Below are 21,852 nucleotides of genomic sequence, written 5' to 3'. Positions count from 1 at the left end.
TTATCAACATTCGGTATATTTTTAATAAGAGATGGTGAACATCGGACAGTGGGCAACACCGTGACCGGCTGGTGTTTGACGGGACGAGCCAGACAATGTTCTGTGCTCTCTGTCGTAAACATGCGTCGGATGGCCACAGGTCCAATAGTTTTGTGAGTGGGACACAAAACCTAAAATTGGAAGCCATGAAGGACCACGAGTCCTCAAAAAGTCACCTTCACGTTTTGAAAATTGCCAAGGGGAAATCAGCGGCCGACACCACGACAGCGATGAGGCCGCTCGTTAGCCTCAGAACAGCCCAGCTATAAAACAACCCCACTATTTCGAAATGCACACGCAATTTCTAAAAAGGGAAGGCCATTTCAAGACTTTGAATGGCACTGCACGTAAGTTAATTTTTTATTTTCTATTAGGCCTAATGCAATAGTTTGTTGCTGTCGAAAAACGAGCATGTTGGGTAACCTTAGAGATCTGCTCACTTGTTTGGCAAACAGCTGCTTTCTGTCAGTCTGGTCAAAACAGATGTCAAGTGTGTGTGCTAAGAGGTAGGGCTGTCCCGAGTAGCATTTTACAGGCTTAGAATACTCGTTGGATATTCCGAGCGAGTATTCCAATACTCGTTCAAAAACATCATTAATAATTGAACAGTAAAAAAGTCGGGGTTCCTTACTTTGCTGTTGTTCCGTTCCAAATCAGCTGTCATCTGTGCCATCGTAGCCCTTACAAGAGCTTATCAATTCATCCCGTAACGTGCATATAAATCCATACAAAGATCCAATGTTTATTTGTTTGTGTCCATATTAAATCCATCATTGACCGGGTATTCCTTTGACAAAAGCCATTCTGTGAATGCGCAATAGCAGGGCTGCATTGCGAACGTACACAAACAGATACGCTAACGAGTTCCTATATATATATATATATATATATATATATATATATATATATATATATTTATAGTTTAATGTATTCTGACGTTTTTCAATGTGTCTTGCACTTATTAAGTCATTGTTTCTTGTTCTTGTTTCTTCATGGTCTGTTTTCAAATGTTTAATTTCGAATGCATAGGCAGAGTATGAGTCTTCCTATACCGAGAGGATACATCTGTTGCATTATAGGGGCAGATTTCATTATACATCTGGTTGAATTGAAGAAATTAAAAGGAGAGTGCACTGAAAAAACAAATGTTACTATTGACTTATGATGGTGTAGCCATGTTGTTTTATTGTTAATATGTCCATTTGTTTTTTATTGAAAATACTTTGTATAGATGAATTATCCCCAAACTTGTCATAACACCTTTGAAATAAATATGACTTAACATGGCAGATACCTGCGTATTGTTTATCATATGCGGTAAGAGTGTAACATTTTCAACTCAGTTCCTTGGTAGCACCTACTTACAGTAAAAATCACTTCTGATGGAAAAAATGATGTGTATGAAAAACACTTTTCTTATCTATTGCTACTATTATATTGTTTAAAATGTCCACATAAATGAAAAAAAAAATATAGCGTATAAAAAGTGGCTGTTAAAAAAGATGAGTGGCTGGTAGATTTTTAAGTCTACCTGCCACAGTGGCTGGTGGGCAAAAAAGTTAATTTCCATCTCTGGTGTGTTCGTAAATATGTATATACTGTATATGTATGAATGTCTGTATTTTGTATTGTGTGTGTGTGTGTGTGTGTGTATGTGTGTGTGTGTGTGTGTGTGTGTGTGTGGGGGGGGGGTGTATGTGTGTGTGTGTGACCGATGTCTGTTTATCCATGTGTGTTAATCACACGGATAGTGTGTGTTCTTTGCACTGGTAATCCCATGTAGACCAGAGAGACCGAATCAGTGCAGAGAGACCGTACCAGTACAGAGATACCTTACCAGTGCAGAGACACCAGTACCATTAGCTCTTCATCATGAAGTTGGAGGACACGATCCAGGTGTTCCAGTTCCTGGGGTGATTGTGAAAGGCTACAGTAATAGTCTTCACATCTTACTTCCTCTTTTAAGATATTCTCTGCAATAACCACTAACCTCAGTTTACAATGCTTTAAAGTCCATATATATCTGCACTTCTCTCTCTCTCATTTACATGATATACAATCAACAATGGTGTTACTATAAAAATCGACCAAAGGGGACAAAATGAGCTGTAAGAATCATTTTTCATAGTAGTTATATATCAGAGACCCTATATATCACAACTCAATAAAGTGTGTGCGCTCAACAGATAAGACATCAACCACAAAGAGTGTGCGCTCAACAAGGAGCTATAAACCACAAAGTGTCAAAGTCAGAGGATGTTCTCAGGAAGTTGTCAGAGTTTTGAGGTGAGGAAGGGTTGACCCATGTTGGTTACGGGTTAAGTCATCTTAAAGTGTTCAAGTACATAAACACTCAGTTCACTTTCCATGTGGTTAAAGATGTTTGGCTGAACAGTGAGAAAGAGAGAGAGGTGAAGGGGAGTGAGAGAGAGGGAGTGAGAGGGAGGGAGAGAGGTGAAGAGAGTGAGAGGGGGAGTGAAAGAGAGGGAGAGAGAGAGGTGAATGGGGGTGAGAGGGAGGGAGAGAGAGGGGTAAAGAGTGAGAGGAAGGGAGAGAGGTAAAGAGTGAGAGAGAGGGAGGGAGAGGTGAGGAGAGGTACAGAAATAGAAGACAGAGAGAGAGAGAGTTAATATTAATAGACCATAAGGAAGGGGACCTTGTGCTGAAACCAGTCTTCAGGAAACAGTTAGGAAGTGAATACTGAGAGCAGGAGGTTTGACCACAGGTGTGTGTGTGTGTTCATAAATATATATGTATATGTATGAATGTCTGTATTGTGTATTGTGTATGTATGTGTGTGTGTGCGGGTGTGTGTGGGTGTATGTGAGTGTGTGTGAATGTGTGCCTGAACAATGTCTGTCTATCCGTGTGTGTTAATCACACGGATAGTGTGTGTTCTTTGCACTGGTTATCCCAGGTAGAACAGAGAGACCCTATGAGTGCAGAGAGACCGTACCAGTGCAGAGAGACCTTACCAGTGCAGAGAGACAATACCAGTGCAGAGAGACCAGTACCATTAGCTCTTCATCATGAAGTTGTTAGATCCAGGTGTTCCAGTTCCTGGGGTGATTGGCTGATTGTGAAAGGGTACAGGCATTGTCATCAAATTGTATTTCCTCCTTTTAGATATTCTCCGCAATAGCCACTAACCTCAGTTCACATCACTTTAAAGACCATATCTGCACTTCTCCATCTCTCATTTACATGACACACAAAAACATTGGAGGTACTATAAAAAAACGACCAAACAGATTGAGCTGTGTCAGATTGAGAGTGAGAGGGAGGAAGAGAGGGAGAGAGAGAGAGTTGAATGGGAGCGAAAGGGCGGGAGAGAGAGTTGAAGGAGTGAGAGGGAGAGAGCGAGAGAGGTGAAGGGGAGTAAGAGAGAGGGAGGGAGAGAGGTAAGGAGAGTGAGAGGGAGAGAGAGGTGAAGGGGAGTGAGACGTCCTGTCATAATGTGTCAGTACCAGAACACTAGGGACAGTACCATAAGTAACATTAACTAGTTACGGTACTAGAAGTAACACTTACTAGTGACTGTGACTGTCCTAGCTGTCCGGTGTACCCATCGATGTTGGTCTTGAAGTGAAAGTAGTATCTCTTTGCGTCCTGTTTCAACGTCTTGATGACCTTCAAGGTGCAGTTCCTGACGAGGTCTCCCAGGTACAGGAAGCTGCTGTCAGCCAGGACGTTGCTGCTGCCGTACACGTTGGCCGTGGTGAGGTGGCAGGGCAGGTAATCAGGGCCCCACTCTACCCACTTCACTGGCAAAATGACTACGCCTTCCTTTACGTCGACAAGGGGGAGGGTGAAGCTGCAGGGGATGGTGGCGGTAGTCTCACATTAAACTTCCTCCTTTTAGATATTCTCTGCAATAGCCATTACCCTCACTTCACAATGCTTTAAAATCCATATATAGCAGCCCTTCTCCCTCTCATTGACGTGACATCCAATGAACAGTTCAGTTTATATTGACCCAGTAGAACGTCCCTATTGTCCCATTATCAACGTGTTTCATAGAAGTAGTCCCTTTGCTCTGGATTGATCTACAGCTTGGACCCGATCATAAAAACCATGATTTGAAGTTGAGTTTGACTATCTGTTATTCTATTTAACAACCTTTATGTCTTGTTTTAGATCCGGGATAACTTCATAAAAAGGAGGATTCATCAAAATTAGAGACTAGAAGATAGGGATGCACGATGGGCCACAATGTAGTCGGCCAACATCGGTCACAGTTGGAATATCTCGAGTGTATATGGATTATTGATCAGCCATTATTAGTCAACACGACAGGGTAACGTGAACATTGAACATGTTTAAATTACAACAACTGAGCAGAATTAGCTGAAACTAAATGTCTTCATGATAGTTGTATCTCTGTGACCCCCAGATATCACCCCTCAACAAAGCGTGTGAATTCAAAAGCTGACCTATAAACAAGATACTGTGGACGTTAGTTTACGAGATGTTCTCTGAAGAAAGGGAACTATGAATGTTGGTGAGCTGCTGAGCTTATCCCACATTATCTCTCGCTCTCCGTCTGAGTTCATGGGTTGGCCAATGGGCAGAGAGGGCGGGACTTCTGGTGATAAGGATCAACAGTGACTCTGCTCAGTTATATTTATGCCTTGTGGTTTGTGTCTTCGTTGGTTGATTCTCTGGTTCTTAGGTTTGTTGATTCTCTGGTTCTTCTTTTTGTGTTTCCTCCTTCTTTGATAGAAACAGAGTTAAGGTAGGGTGGGCAATTTGGAGCAACAACGAAGAGAGAAGCTACATTTTGAAAGGATCCAATCAAAATAAAACATCCCTCCCTTCAGATAACTTCCTCAAACCAAGGGACTAGCTCACTGCCTTTGGCAAAAAAGTTAGACCCATTGGGCGGACTGCATGTCCTTCCTGTCTTTGGTTCAGTAGCTTGTTCTAACCGACATCGTAGGCCAATCTGAGCCCTGATCCAGACCTTCAGCCCAGCCCAGCTCCTCCTCATCCTCATCCTGGGTGAGATTGCGTTGCTATGGAAACAGTACTGTCTGGGTGATGGTGTTGCTATGGAAACAGTACTGTCTGGGCGGCAAAGTGGGGTTCAGGGAGGGGCTTGCAGAGCAACAGGTTGAGCTGGGAGGCGTCCTTCAGGCAGGCCTGCCATTGCTAACCCTAACACACACACACACAAATACACACACACACACACACACTCACACACACAAACGGTCACACAAATTGAGCGAGTGATTAAGGGAATGAGTGAGTGAGGGAGGTTACTTGGCACCACATGTGCTACCTACCTGTTGTCAATCCCTTCCGTCGGTTCAGTTCTCCTTGGACCATGACCATCAGCAGAGCTTCAAGGAGCGTCGACTCAGGGCTGGCCCTCCTCAGCCAGTAGCAGGTCACAGCCACTGGGAGGCGCAGGGGAGCCGGAACTCCCTCCAGCGTCTCTTCCTCCACGCCCAACTGAGCAGAATTAGCTGAAACTAAATGTCTTCATGATAGTTGTATCTCTGTGACCCCCAGATATCACCCCTCAATAAAGCGTGTGAATTCAAAAGCTGACCTATAAACAAGATATAGCCCTGAACCGACGGTCATGGTCCGTCGGTTCAGTTCTCCTTGGACCATGACCATCAGCAGAGCTTTGAGGACCGTCCGCTCAGGGCTGGCCCTCCTCAGCCAGTAGCAGGTCACAGCCACTGGGAGGCGCAGGTGAGCCGGAACTCCCTCCAGCGTCTCTTCCTCCACGCCCAGCGTCTCCAGACACACCTGCAGCCTCACAGCGTGGTCTGCCTGGAAAGCGGGAACAAACCACATGTCCTTTCAAAGGATAACCAAGAACACCACTTTTAGAGGGTTTGCCTCAGATCACTCCTTCTATAGGATCAACACCTGCTGTTTATTACATAATGCAGATGATTTATGAGACTTGCAGCATGCATACACCTACTACCCTCCCACTTTGAGAATTGAATTGGTCTCAATGTGGAAGACAGTCAACCTGGTTAAGATACGGCAAGTTAAAGGTCCCATGGCATGCTTCTTTATGAATTATTTCATGTAGGTGTTAGTGGGCCCCTAATACAGTGCTTGAAGACGTTCAAGAAATTCAGCCTTGGTGCAGAATTACAGCCACTACGAGCCAGTCCGACAATGAGCTTTCCACCGACGTGCCGTTTTTTAGAGGCGGGTCAAGGTGGAGGGTGGGGGTGTGACCCTGAGCAGATTACGGCCACGGTACCATGCGCTCGTGTTTACATTGGATGTATCGCAATGGCTCGGATCATAATATTATCCGGAGGCGCACACAGCTTTTGGCCTTGTTCTGTAAATATTCTAGAAGACTCCGGGTGCTCCGGAGTCCTTGAGCTCTATATCTAAATAATATTATATTATACATAGATGTCTGTATAATATAATACATATTATCAGCGCCAAAAGCTCTGTGCGCCTCCAGACGATATTATGAATCTCAAACAACTGCGTCGGGTTCTCCGGTGTCTCTGGGTCTTCCACATCCACATCAATCTGAAGTAGAATGAACCGCGACATGGAGGAGAAAGGGGATGTTGCCCACGATTGTTGACCGTAATTGTCACCCGGCAGAGCCCCGCTGCCCGCTGCCGAGAGGCCACCGCATCGGCAGCGCAGAGGCACTGCCGCCTCGTGGCGGTGGTGCCTCGTGGCGGTGGTGCCTCGTGGCGGTGGTGCCTCGTGGCGGTGGTGCCTCGCGGCGGTGGTGCCCCGTGGCGGTGGTGCCTCGCGGCGGTGGTGCCCCGTGGCGGTGGTGCCTCGCGGCGGTGGTGCCTCGCGGCGGTGGTGCCTCGCGGCGGTGGTGCCTCGTGGCGGTGGTGCCTCGTGGCGGTGGTGCCTCGCGGCGGTGGTGCCTCGCGGCGGTGGTGCCTCGCGGCGGTGGTGCCTCGTGGCGGTGGTGCCTCGTGGCGGTGGTGCCTCGCGGCGGTGGTGCCTCGCGGCGGCGGTGCTTCGGCAGCGGGCGGCGGGGCTCTGGCAGGAGACAAACGCGGGCATCAATCCCTTTCTCTTCCATGCCGCGGCCCATGTATTTCAGGGAGTCAAAGCCAAAGTTCCTTTCCCTCCCAATTCCTTCTCAACCATGGCTGAGATAACTCCCACGACGAGTCTCCTTGTGGAAATACCAGAGACGTCAGAGAACCCGACATGTTATGCGCCATAATCCCAACAGCAGAACGGTTGTCTAAATAACAAAGAAGTGTTCAACACTTGTGTTACAGTGTGTGTATTCATTCACACACACACACGTGGCGCTCGCACGGTCACAGCTCATTGTCTCATTGGCGGGCCAAATTCTCTGGGCGGGCAGAGCAGTGAAAGGGGAGGTAGCAAGCCCCTGTATGACGACATATGGGGAAAATTCCAAATCGGCGCGTCTGAGCTTTGTCTTATCAAAGGCAGAGCAGGATACCTAGTGCTCGTTTTACACCTAACACCATTTCTAGCTGCTGGGGGACCATAGGCAGGCTAGGGGAACTCATTTCAATGTTAGAAAACCTCATAAAGGGAATTATGGCATTTTGATGCCATGGGACCATTAATAAGGTTGTTAATGGTGAAGTGCCAAGCAATCTCTGGGGGTGTTTCAACTGACTCCGGGATACACATCAACAGACGGAGGGCCGATTTTGGTGGAAAGAGTTGTCTCGAGAGATCAAGCATATCAATTGAAAAACGTAATGCATTTAGATGGAAATCCCCCCTGAAAAAATGTAACAGTCAATTAAACTTAACTATCGCGAAGAATTCATTGAAGTTGGACTGATCTTTTAAAGTTGCTGCTGACATGTAAGCCTTCTTCTTACTAGTTGCTGCTGCTATAATCAATCTGATATCAATCTGTTATCCATCTTTGGTCGATCTCTTGTCTATCTATCATCCACCTATCAGCCAGCTGAATGAATCTGTAGGCCTACCTGGTTCAGAGAGTCCAGCCTCAGAGTCTTAGCAGCTCTGTGGACCAGCGGTTGCACCTTGACATTGGCAGGCTTCGTACCGACCCGATCCACCTCCTCCACCTCACCCCCCCTCTGGCCCAGCAGCAGCCCGTACAACACCTTCCGGATGGGCCGCGAGGTGAGGTTGGAGCTCTGTAGCTCGCTGTGCTCCACCTGGGTTGGCAATATCTTCCTCTTGTGCACCAACAGGTCCAGAATGTCAGCCCCCAGCTCTCCTTTGGCCAGGGGCGTGCGGACCCAGTCGGGGACGCAGATTAACATCTCAGCGGGCAGCGGCGGAACGGTTCGCTCACTGAAGAACCCCCGCAGAGAGGAGCTGGGGAGCCGGTACTCCAGCGTGGACTTCTGCACCTCCGTCTGCACCTCCGTCTGCACCTGTTGACTCATGTTGGGCATGAGATCCATCGCTGCTGTCAAGGTGTCTTCAATCGTCTGGAAGCCTCTCATCCGCCTCAGGAGTCCCTCAAGGCAGGCGGTCTGAGACAACTCTATCGCTCTCTGTCTTCCTGCAAGAACATTTTGCTCCCAGTTAATTTCTCTGATGTTAACGTAGTCGTTCCCGGCCAGCGAAGCGAAGACGGGCAGCAGCTGGCGGTTGACGTTGAAGAAGGTGCAGAAGCTGGACGTGGTGTATCGCTTGCAGGGGATGTAACTCCTGGTCGGACTCTTTTTAACTGAGTCCCAATGGAAGTGATCTAGGTGCAGAAGCCCCCAAGGAAGGTTGTAGATGTAGAAGCCAATGTCTCCGGACAGCAGCGGGCAGCACAAGTCACTGGCCAGGTCAGCCAGCTGGCAGTCTGCCTCTCCAAAGCACCTGGCCAGCGGCACCTTCATGTTGTTCAGCGTCTGTTCGAATACTGTCGTGGAAATGGGGGGGAGGATGTCCGCCCTCCTGCCCTTCAGAGCGGCGCCCTGGGCACTCCAGACCTTCCCTCTGGCCCGGTCCATGAGGGTGTCCAGTTTGATGTCGCTGTTGCCCGAGCCTCCGTCCATCACCACGTACGGTTTGATTCCACAGTCGGCCAGAGTCGTGAAGACCTGGTAGGGCAGGTACTCCCAGCCGTGGTTCTGATCCAGGTTGGACCTGTAGTACAGGTCGTAGGCTAGGTTAGTGCCGTCCACCACTAGCTTGCTGTCCCTGAAGCGGATATCCTGGTAGATCTGGCTGTAGTCCTCCAGCAGCGAGCACAGGTCATCTACCCCCATGGTGGCTCATAGGTCAAGCTCTAACTCTACCTATGACTGGATACATTCTAGCGTCTATGATGACTGATCCCAGCTCCTTTATACACACTCCAAGGCACATAAAAAATACACCCACAACCACACACAAACACACACACCCTGGGAGTGGCTTCGCAGTTCTCTTTAAGTTTCGGTTTCCAATCAATGATTGAGTCCCGTGGTCAGACCAGGCACGGCGCCAGGACTCCAGTTGTGGATGGGCCAGACCAATTGTGGGTGGTCCTTAAATTATAAACGTTATCAAATCCTTGTTTAACCTAATACAAATGACTGACTAATATACTGTTATATTATGTGTGCATAATAGCTTGATGCTCTTTAAATATTTTATTGCATTGTAAAAAGTTTCGGTGCATAGGAAGGACCTATCCGCGATCGCTCCTTAGGCCTTTTTACACTGCCAAGCCGGTTCGGTCACGGCTTGGCACGAAAGAACGTTCCTCTGCGTCTTTCTCGTAGATCGCACCATCTTTCAACGTCTTTGTTAAATGCGACTGCATCACCTTCTCTCCCATGATGGTCAGCAGCTCGTGGATTTCACTGTCTCTCCAGTTAGAACTGCTCATGTTGATATCGCTGCGTTATTGTCTCTGTTGTAGAGATAACGCAGCAACTCCTCTCCCCGCAGCCCCTCTTGTACCGCGGAGCGTCTGATTGCATTTACATAAAAAGGAAACCGCCAGTGTGTAGGGTCCGGGAGTGTAAAGACGTCTCTTGCTACTGACCAGAGAGAGCGCTTTGGAATCTCCATTACGCACCATACATGGCTGTGCTTTAGCGCGTCACTCTATACATCCAAGGCCTATGGACTGTAAAAGTGGTCAGGAATCGAATATTTCCCACATAGTTTAGTTATGCTCGTATAACATGAGGCCGACTATTTCAGAATTCTGTTTGATTGTTTTAAGTTTTCAACAATATCTCGGTATCATTAGCAACAGACTCAGCTTGGCTTATTATACAAAGAAGATGCATTCAATTGTAGCCTAGTCTACTACGAGATAATAACTATAGCCTTCCGCGATTTCACGGTCATCCACGAAGATAACAGCCCTTTAACGCAAATCGGATCAAGCATCAAAATCAACAAAGAATGCCGCATTGCAAAAATAAAGCATTACAGAATATAGATATATTTTTTCAAGAACAGTTTTGGGTGGGCCTGTTGAACAGTGGATGGTCCTAGTTCCGTCAGGCCCACCACTAACGCCGTGCCTGCATGGGTCAGACCACTTTATGGACTAGGCTACGAGTTTTCCGACCATTTTAAATATTGCACGTATTTGTCCACCAAAGCACCATACGACACAGATCACAGCGCATTTCCCTCTCGGATGGCTCTACCTTCTCAAACAAATGACATTTAAATAGTAGCTCTTGAATTTTAAAGTTAAACTTCTGGGACGCTATATGCCTTTAACGCATAGCCTATAGTACGTCCTTCTTTATAATATTCATAATCGTTACGTCTTCCCTTTAAAAAGATTTTACTTTTTTTATTGAGAACTGGAGAAGTGTGGAAATTGCATTAAATGAAGGATACAATTTCGCACGTTGAGCACACAGTTGTGTGACTCGTTTATTTAGTTTTTGAAAACCGGAATCAAAACGTGCTGCAAGAGAACATATGCCGCATCGGGCTCCGCGTCATGAGAAGCTCGTAATCCTTAAAGGGACAGCGATCCCTGAAACACAGAGACAGTAAAAGACATGCCTAACACAGTGTAAAGAACAACACATAACCAAATACTGTAGGTGAATTATGTAACACTCACTACACATGTCCCCCCAGAATTCACCATCAGGAGAAAACAAAAACAAAACAGTCATCGCGGGGGCGGGCGTATTAACCGGCCACAACGGCTGCGTCGTACAGGAGGTCGAGGAGCCACAACTGTGGCAGGTGTCCCGCCATGACACAGGTATGAGGCCTGGAGTGTGGGAGTCCCGGGAGGGAGGGGAGCAGGGGGCAGGGGCAGAGCTGGAGGTCGTCCGCGTCGTGGGGGCTGAGCCAATTCAATGGGCCTGGCCACGTCCAAGTGAGCTGGCTTGAGGCGGTCAATGGCGAGTCGCTCCGGCCTGCCGCCCATGTCCACCACAAAATGTTTGTCCCCCGTCTCCAAAACCCGGAAAGGGCCCTCGTAGGGGGGGCGTAACGGTCCCCTGTGGGCGTCGTGGCGAATGAAAACGTAGTCAGCCGTCCGAAGCCCAGCGGGGATGTGCGACTGAGGGAGGCCGTGACGGGAAGTGGGGACAGGTGCGAAAAGCCTTGCATTGTCCAGTAGCGTGGACCGCTGGAGAGTGGCAGACCAAGGAACGGTGGTGCCAGGGCCGAAATCCCCTGGAACCCGCAGCGGCTGGCCATACACAAGCTCTGCGGAGGAGGACTGTAGGTCTTCCTTTGGTGCAGTCCTGATGCCAAGCAGTACCCATGGGAGCTTGTCGACCCAGTTGCTGTCTTTGAGGCTGGCACGAAGAGCAGCCTTCATCGACCTATGAAATCGCTCACAGAGTCCGTTAGCCTGTGGGTGATATGCGGTCGTGTGGTGGAGTTTCACTCCGAGGCTCTGTGCGACAGAGTTCCACAGCTCAGAAGTAAACTGCGCGCCCCGGTCAGAGGATATGTCGGAAGGAGTGCCGAAACGGGCAACCCAGGTGCTGATAAACGCCCGTGTCATTTCGACCGACGCTAGCGACGTCAGTGGCACAGCCTCAGGCCAACGGGTGGTCCTGTCAACCATGGTCAACAGGTAGGTGAAACCGTGAGAGGAGGGCAGAGGGCCGACCAGATCCACGTTCACATGGTCAAACCGTCTCTCCGGCACCGGGAACAACTCCAACGGGGCATTAGTGTGGCGGTGCACTTTGGCCCGCTGGCACTCAAGACAGGTGTTAGCCCAGTCCCTAACGTCCTTCTTGAGGCCGTGCCAAACAAACTTAGCCGCAACCAATCTCTGTGACGCTTTCGAACCTGGGTGGGAAAGACCATGGATGGCATCAAAAACTTTTCATCTCCATCCCGTGGGAATGATTGGGCGAGGACTGCCTGTGGAGACGTCACACAGGAGCGTGTTGCCGGCATCGCTAAAAACCACATCCTCTATTTTCAGCCCTGTTGTCGAGGTCCTCAGGAGTTGCACGTCTGGGTCTGTGGTCTGGTCCGCTGCAATGCGGTTGTAATCCAAACCAAGATGGACTGCTCCTACCACAGCCCGTGACAGGCAGTCCGCCACCTGGTTGTCCTTACCGGCAACGTGTTGTAAATCCGTGGTGAACTCGGAAAAGTAGGACAGATGACGTTGCTGGCGGGCGGACCACGGCTCAGCCACCTTGGCCATGGCGAAAGTCAGCGGCTTGTGGTCGACAAAAGCGGTGAAGTGTCGACCCTCCAACAGGGAACGAAAGTGTCTGATGGCGAGGTAGAGACCAAGCAGCTCCCGGTCGAAAGTGCTGTACTTCTGCTCGTTGGGACGCAACTGACGGCTGAAGAAGGCAAGTGGCTGCCAGGCCCCGCCCACCCACTGCTCGTAGACGGCACCGACAGCGTTGTCCGAGGCATCCGAGGTGATGGTGATGGAGGCTGTGGGAGAAGGGTGTGCCAGCATGGTGGCGGTCGCCAGGGCTGCCTTAGTGGCAACAAAAGCCTTGTCCCTGCCCTCAGTCCACTCTACAGCGTGCTTGGGCTTACCTTGCAAGGCCTCATGCAAGGGTCGCATGAGCTGGGCGGCTTGAGGGATGAAACGGTGGTAAAAATTCACCATGCCGAGGAACTCCTGCAGGGACTTGACAGTGAGCGGGCGTGGGAACTGTGCGACCGCCTCCACCTTTGATGGGAGAGGGGCTGCACCGTCCTTAGTGACTCTGTGTCCCAGGAAATCGATGGTGGAGAGACCAAACTGGCACTTGGCGGGGTTGACAATTAGCCCATGTTGGCTGAGCCGCTCAAAAAGCGTCCGGAGGTGCGCCAGGTGCTGGGATTTGGACATGCTCGCCACTAGGATGTCATCCAAGTACACAAAAAGAAAAGGCAGCTCCCGCAAAACAGAGTCCATGAGGCGTTGAAAAGATTGAGCTGCGTTTTTAAGGCCAAACGGCATCCGCAGGAACTCAAACAGACCAAACGGCGTGATCACTGCTGTTTTGGGAACGTCCAGTGAGTGTACAGGCACCTGATGATATCCCCGGACAAGGTCCACCTTGGAAAAAATCACCATACCAGCCAGGTGGGCCGAAAAATCCTGAATATTCGGCACTGGGTACCGGTCAGGCGTCGTTGCCTCATTTAGCCGCCGGTAGTCGCCACACGGGCGCCAGCCGCCGCCGGGTTTGGGGACTATGTGGAGGGGTGAGGCCCACGGGCTGTCGGACCGGCGGACTATACCCAGGCGCTCCATGTTCGCAAACTCAGCCTTCACAACGGCAAGCTTGGTTGGGTCGAGGCGCCGAGCACGGGCGTAGACGGGTGGACCAGTAGTGGCGAGATGGTGCTCCACACCATGCTTCACGGCAGACGCAGAGAAAGTAGGCTGAGTGAGGGCTGGGAAACCGGCAAGTAGATGGTGGAAGTCATCTGAGGTGCAGAGCATGCTAGACAGTCGTATGGAGTCAGCCCCGCTGAGCGTGCACGCATAGGAACAAAACGTGACGGCGTCAATCAAACGGCGGTTCTTTACATCCACCAACAGTCCATGCGCACACAAAAAATCGGCGCCGAGGAGGGGAACGGAGACCTTTGCTGTAATAAAGTCCCAGCCAAACCGGTGGCCTCCGAAACACAACTCAATATACCTCCTTCCATAGGTACGGATGGGGCTACCATTAGCAGCTTCCATAGGGGGGCCGTGGCCATCGGTCACCATGTCCAAACGGGAAGCAGGAAGGACGCTCCTCTGTGCTCCCGTGTCGCACAGGAATCGCCGTCCGGAGATGCTGTCGCGGATGAAAAGCAGCCTGCCAGCACGGCCGACGCTCATGGCCACTACCGAGCGCCGGCCCTGGTGTTTCCCAACCCGCCGTAACTGCATGGCGGACGGCATTTAAGAGCCTTCAGTCCAAACTTTGCATGGTAGAAACACATGCCTGAAGACTGCTGCGGGCCTGAAGACTGCTGGGGGTCAGAAGACAGCTGCCGACGAGAAGTGGTGGCAGCGATGAGCGTGGAGTCGTCCAGTGTCACAGGAGCGATGTGCGCGGGAAAAATCGCGGCCACACAGTGCCCTTGACCCGCCAGGAAAAATTGATCAGCCTCCTCAGCCAGCCTCCGACAGTCAGTGATCATGGTGTTGGCCAAAGCAGCCCTCACTTGGGAAGGCAGCTGACGCAGGAAAAGCTGAACAAAAAGAAAATCGGGTTCGTGCTCACCCATTAGATCCAGCATACGGTCCATGAGCTCAGACGGTTTGCTGTCGCCGAGCCCTTGAAGTGAGAAAAGCCTGCTGGCTCTCTCAGCGTCCGACAGTTCAAATGTCTTTAACAGGTGGGCTTTGAGTGCCGCATACTTCTCCCTTGCCGGAGGATTTTTAAGGAGGCTCACCACTCTGGATGCTGTCGAATTTCCAAGAGCTGACACAACGTAGTAGTACCACGTCGTATCCGCGGTGATCTCCCGCAACGCGAACTGCGCTTCGGTCTGGGCGAACCATGCCGACGCCGACGATTCCCAGAATTCGGGGAGCTTGAGAGTAACAGCGTTCGCGGTCATGGTCGTGTCGGTCGTGTCGTGTCCCTGGATACGTCCAGCAGACTAACGTCGGGGTCACCAGTGTGGAAATTGCATTAAATGAAGGATACAATTTCGCACGTTGAGCACACAGTTGTGTGACTCGTTTATTTAGTTTTTGAAAACCGGAATCAAAACGTGCTGCAAGAGAACATATGCCGCATCGGGCTCCGCGTCATGAGAAGCTCGTAATCCTTAAAGGGACAGCGATCCCTGAAACACAGAGACAGTAAAAGACATGCCTAACACAGTGTAAAGAACAACACATAACCAAATACTGTAGGTGAATTATGTAACACTCACTACAGAAGAACCGAAAGTGGAACCACGTCCGGATCCCGACTCCCTGGGAAACGAAACTCTACAGCAGAAGAACAAACGAATCCCTTATCACAAAGTGGCCTGGTTTGCATGTTATTACTGAACGAAATACAACCTCCTTTATAATGGTCTATATATCTATAGCCTAACTGGAATAGAAAACCGCAGCGGCGTCCAAACAGCTGATCTCATTTCAGCTGTTCACGCCCATAAACTCACACAAACTCTCTCTCTGTTTGATACTTAGTATAATACAAGCAGTTTACTAGCGTGGATGCTAGTATAACTAATTATTTTATCAACTGCCCTGTGTTTGTTGTACGCACGACATGTGTGTGTTGGTTTGCTGTCCCATTTTGCCCTCTAGTGGCACCTAGATGTAATCTTTATCAGCCAGATGGTGGAGGACACACACACACACACACACACACACACACACACACACACACACACACACACACACACACACACACACACAGTAACATATTGTTTGTTTCAGAACTTCAGTATAGCATTGGAAAGAAAGTGTTGCCCACTCCGGCTCCGTATGTATTTCTCTTTAATTTGGAATATGTTTCGGCCCTCAAGCCTTCTTCAAGATTAGCAAGAAGAAATATGCCCTACATGTCATATAGGCCACACCCCCTTAACACATCCGGTGGTGATTGGACAATCATGTTCTACCAGAGGGAGGAAAACAATCAAGAGGCCTTCAGCCAATCAAAAGCCTTGAACCAAAAGTGACAGGAAATATAGCCAATACAATCACTGCAGGTAACGTGACAAGTTCATAATGTATCATCTCACATACAAATATTTTATATCAAATAATAAAGGATTGACCTCAGCTCTAAATGTATGTTATAAATAATTCAATAATAAATAGAGGTAAATTACAAAGAACCCTTTGAGTTAGAGTCTATATTCCTCAGGTGACACGGTTCTCCGACGGTTCTCCGACAGAAGAACCTCTGGACAGAACTTCAGTAACATAATAATCCATAGAGACGGGGTCAGTGAGATTCATGGTTTGGTTTGCTGCCGTTCGCTATCAACACAACTCAGGATTCACACTGAGAAAAAGCCCACAACCATAATATTGCAATGACAACAGAGCACACAGACCTAAGGAAATATATTGCTGAAAAACCACTAAGAGGTTGGTTAAATAATGAAAATGATATGACTAACTGCTTATAACTCTTTATATTTTTCTTATATCACAGACACATATTGGTAGATGTTATTTTCTTTACCTTGACATGTTTCGACGGATATACTTCCGTCTTCATCAGAAGACGCCCGATTGTGGAGAGCATCGGGTCTGTAACATACAACCTATCTAAGTCTCTCACAGAAATCATAAAACCATTACTAGGTCAGACGGAACAACATTGCAAAAACTCAAAAGAGCTGGCAAAATAACTTAAAAATATCAAAGTGGGTAAGGACGAAATATTAATATCACATGATGTCGTCTCACTCTTCACCAAAACACCAGTAGAAGCAACTTTGCAAATAGTACAGCAACGCCTACAAAAGGACAAAAACCTCAAGAAACACACAAATGTGACAGTACAAGACATCAGTCAATTACTCCACTTCATCGCCACCTCAACTTATTTTCAGCTCCGCACAAAAATATACAGGCAGAAAGAGGGTTTCGCCATGGGGGATCCACTATCAGCCATGATGTGTGGCTTCTTTATGGAACACCTGGAGAAGGAAGCAATAACATCAGCACCGGAGGAGTACAGGCTCACACTATGGAAGCGGTACGTGGACGACATTCTGGACCAAATGAAGAGAGGACATACACAAGAAATCACAGATCACCTCAATTCCATTGACCACACTGGCAACATAAAGTTCACACATGAAGAAGAAACAGACAGATTCATAGATTTTTTGGACATAAAAATCCAACACACGACTGAAGAAGACATCAAAATAAAAATCAATAGGAAACCGACGCACACAGACCAATACCTACTTTGGACATCAGAACAGCCAATAGCACGTAAACTATCAGTGGTTAGAGGCGAGCACTACATGAATGGGCAGCTTTAACAACGGATCCCAAGGACAGAGCACAGGAGGATCAACATATGAGGGTGCATATATGCTCTCCCATACCTGGAGGGCCGTCCTGGGGGGCGGCGGACTGACAGCAGGAGGTGTGGTTCACCAGTCAATAAAACTGGAATAGAAAACCGCAACGACGTCCAAACAGCTGATCTCATTTCAGCTGTTCACGCCCATAAACTCACACAAACTCTCTCTCTGTTTGATACTTAGTATAATACAAGCAGTTTACTAGCGTGGATGCTAGTATAACTAATTATTTTATCAACTGCCCTGTGTTTGCTGTACGTACGACATGTGTGTGTTGGTTTGCTGTCTCATTCTGCCCTCTAGTGGCACCTAGATGTAATCATTATCAGCCAGATGGTGGAGGACACACACACACACACACACACACACACACACACACACACACACACACACAGTAACATATTGTTTGTTTCAGAACTTCAGTTTAGCATTAGAAAGAAAGTGTTGCCCACTCCGGCTCCGTATGTATTTCTCTTTAATTTGGAATATGTTTCGGCCCTCAAGCCTTCTTCAAGATTAGCAAGAAGAAATATGCCCTACATGTCATATAGGCCACACCCCCTTAACACATCCGGTGGTGATTGGACAATCATGTTCTACCAGAGGGAGGAAAACAATCAAGAGGCCTTCAGCCAATCAAAAGCCTTGAACCAAAAGTGACAGGAAATATAGCCAATACAATCACTGCAGGTAACGTGACAAGTTCATAATGTATCATCTCACATACAAATATTTTATATCAAATAATAAAGCTTTGACCTCAGCTCTAAATGTATGTTATAAATAATTCAATAATAAATAGAGGTAAATTACAAAGAACCCTTTGAGTTAGAGTCTATATTCCTCAGGTGACACGGTTCTCCGACGGTTCTCCGACAGAAGAACCTCTGGACAGAACTTCAGTAACATAATAATCCATAGAGACGGGGTCAGTGAGATTCATGGTTTGGTTTGCTGCGGTTCGCTATCAACACTACTCAGGATTCACACTGAGAAAAAGCCCACAACCATAATATTGCAATGACAACAGAGCACACAGACCTAAGGAAATATATTGCTGAAAAACCACTAAGAGGTTGGTTAAATAATGAAAATGATATGACTAACTGCTTATAACTCTTTATATTTTTCTTATATCACAGACACATATTGGTAGATGTTATTTCCTTTACCTTGACATGTTTCGACGGATATACTTCCGTCTTCATCAGAAGACGCCCGATTGTGGACAGCATCGGGTCTGTAACATACAACCTATCTAAGTCTCTCACAGAAATCATAAAACCATTACTAGGTCAAACGGAACAACATTGCAAAAACTCAAAAGAGCTGGCAAAATAACTTAAAAATATCAAAGTGGGTGAGGACGAAATATTAATATCACATGACGTCGTCTCACTCTTCACCAAAACACCAGTAGAAGCAACTTTGCAAATAGTACAGCAACGCTTACAAAAGGACAAAAACCTCAAGAAACACACAAATGTGACAGTACAAGACATCAGTCAATTACTCCACTTCATCGCCACCTCAACTTATTTTCAGCTCCGCACAAAAATATACAGGCAGAAAGAGGGTTTCGCCATGGGGGATCCACTATCAGCCATGATGTGTGGCTTCTTTATGGAACACCTGGAGAAGGAAGCAATAACATCAGCACCGGAGGAGTACAGGCTCACACTATGGAAGCGGTACGTGGACGACATTCTGGACCAAATGAAGAGAGGACATACACAAGAAATCACAGATCACCTCAATTCCACAACCATAATACTGCAATGACAACAGAGCACACAGACCTAAGGAAATATATTGCTGAAAAACCACTAAGAGGTTGGTTAAATAATGAAAATGATATGACTAACTGCTTATAACTCTTTATATTTTTCTTATATCACAGACACATATTGGTAGATGTTATTTTCTTTACCTTGACATGTTTCGATGGATATACTTCCGTCTTCATCAGAAGACGCCCGATTGTGGACAGCATCGGGTCTGTAACATACAACCTATCTAAGTCTCTCACAGAAATCATAAAACCATTACTAGGTCAAACGGAACAACATTGCAAAAACTCAAAAGAGCTGGCAAAATAACTTAAAAATATCAAAGTGGGTGAGGACGAAATATTAATATCACATGACGTCTTCTCACTCTTCACCAAAACACCAGTAGAAGCAACTTTGCAAATAGTACAGCAACGCCTACAATAGGACAAAAACCTCAAGAAACACACAAATGTGACAGTACAAGACATCAGTCAATTACTCCACTTCATCGCCACCTCAACTTATTTTCAGCTCCGCACAAAAATATACAGGCAGAAAGAGGGTTTCGCCATGGGGGATCCACTATCAGCCATGATGTGTGGCTTCTTTATGGAACACCTGGAGAAGGAAGCAATAACATCAGCACCGGAGGAGTACAGGCTCACACTATGGAAGCGGTACGTGGACGACATTCTGGACCAAATGAAGAGAGGACATACACAAGAAATCACAGATCACCTCAATTCCATTGACCACACTGGCAACATAAAGTTCACACATGAAGAAGAAACAGACAGATTCATAGATTTTTTGGACATAAAAATCCAACACACGACTGAAGAAGACATCAAAATAAAAATCAATAGGAAACCGACGCACACAGACCAATACCTACTTTGGACATCAGAACAGCCAATAGCACGTAAACTATCAGTGGTTAGAGGCGAGCACTACATGAACGGGCAGCTTTAACAACGGATCCCAAGGACAGAGCACAGGAGGATCAACATATGAGGGTGCATATATGCTCTCCCATACCTGGAGGGCCGTCCTGGGGGGCGGCGGACTGACAGCAGGAGGTGTGGTTCACCAGTCAATAAAACTGGAATAGAAAACCGCAACGACGTCCAAACAGCTGATCTCATTTCAGCTGTTCACGCCCATAAACTCACACAAACTCTCTCTCTGTTTGATACTTAGTATAATACAAGCAGTTTACTAGCGTGGATGCTAGTATAACTAATTATTTTATCAACTGCCCTGTGTTTGCTGTACGTACGACATGTGTGTGTTGGTTTGCTGTCTCATTCTGCCCTCTAGTGGCACCTAGATGTAATCATTATCAGCCAGATGGTGGAGGACACACACACACACACACACACACACACACACACACACACACACACAGTAACATATTGTTTGTTTCAGAACTTCAGTTTAGCATTAGAAAGAAAGTGTTGCCCACTCCGGCTCCGTATGTATTTCTCTTTAATTTGGAATATGTTTCGGCCCTCAAGCCTTCTTCAAGATTAGCAAGAAGAAATATGCCCTACATGTCATATAGGCCACACCCCCTTAACACATCCGGTGGTGATTGGACAATCATGTTCTACCAGAGGGAGGAAAACAATCAAGAGGCCTTCAGCCAATCAAAAGCCTTGAACCAAAAGTGACAGGAAATACAGCCAATACAATCACTGCAGGTAACGTGACAAGTTCATAATGTATCATCTCACATACAAATATTTTATATCAAATAATAAAGCTTTGACCTCAGCTCTAAATGTATGTTATAAATAATTCAATAATAAGTAGAGGTAAATTACAAAGAACCCTTTGAGTTAGAGTCTATATTCCTCAGGTGACACGGTTCTCCGACGGTTCTCCGACAGAAGAACCTCTGGACAGAACTTCAGTAACATAATAATCCATAGAGACGGGGTCAGTGAGATTCATGGTTTGGTTTGCTGCGGTTCGCTATCAACACTACTCAGGATTCACACTGAGAAAAAGCCCACAACCATAATATTGCAATGACAACAGAGCACACAGACCTAAGGAAATATATTGCTGAAAAACCACTAAGAGGTTGGTTAAATAATGAAAATGATATGACTAACTGCTTATAACTCTTTATATTTTTCTTATATCACAGACACATATTGGTAGATGTTATTTCCTTTACCTTGACATGTTTCGACGGATATACTTCCGTCTTCATCAGAAGACGCCCGATTGTGGACAGCATCGGGTCTGTAACATACAACCTATCTAAGTCTCTCACAGAAATCATAAAACCATTACTAGGTCAAACGGAACAACATTGCAAAAACTCAAAAGAGCTGGCAAAATAACTTAAAAATATCAAAGTGGGTGAGGACGAAATATTAATATCACATGACGTCGTCTCACTCTTCACCAAAACACCAGTAGAAGCAACTTTGCAAATAGTACAGCAACGCTTACAAAAGGACAAAAACCTCAAGAAACACACAAATGTGACAGTACAAGACATCAGTCAATTACTCCACTTCATCGCCACCTCAACTTATTTTCAGCTCCGCACAAAAATATACAGGCAGAAAGAGGGTTTCGCCATGGGGGATCCACTATCAGCCATGATGTGTGGCTTCTTTATGGAACACCTGGAGAAGGA

The 21,852-nt window shown here is 47.2% G+C and overlaps 1 long non-coding RNA gene and 1 pseudogene across 2 annotated transcripts in view; both read right to left on the bottom strand.

The window, feature by feature from the left end:
* LOC307076354 overlaps positions 1 to 21,852 on the bottom strand; it is a 110,728-nt pseudogene that overhangs the window by 45,616 nt on the left and 43,260 nt on the right. The window contains exon 2 of the transcript XR_013812840.1: positions 8,839 to 9,053. The product of XR_013812840.1 is annotated as an uncharacterized misc_RNA (transcript). The remainder of the gene's footprint in view (positions 1 to 8,838; positions 9,054 to 21,852) is intronic.
* On the bottom strand, positions 15,062 to 20,818 carry LOC307085094. Its single transcript, XR_013812346.1, has 3 exons — positions 16,566 to 20,818; positions 15,292 to 15,349; positions 15,062 to 15,201 (listed from the first exon to the last, which is right to left on the bottom strand). It is a non-coding gene; the product is annotated as an uncharacterized lncRNA (long non-coding RNA).

This window comes from Pollachius pollachius (assembly GCF_949987615.1).
Source record: "Pollachius pollachius genome assembly, chromosome: 1".
NCBI classification, from domain to species: domain Eukaryota; kingdom Metazoa; phylum Chordata; class Actinopteri; order Gadiformes; family Gadidae; genus Pollachius; species Pollachius pollachius.
This window is presented reverse-complemented; position numbering and strand designations above follow the sequence as displayed.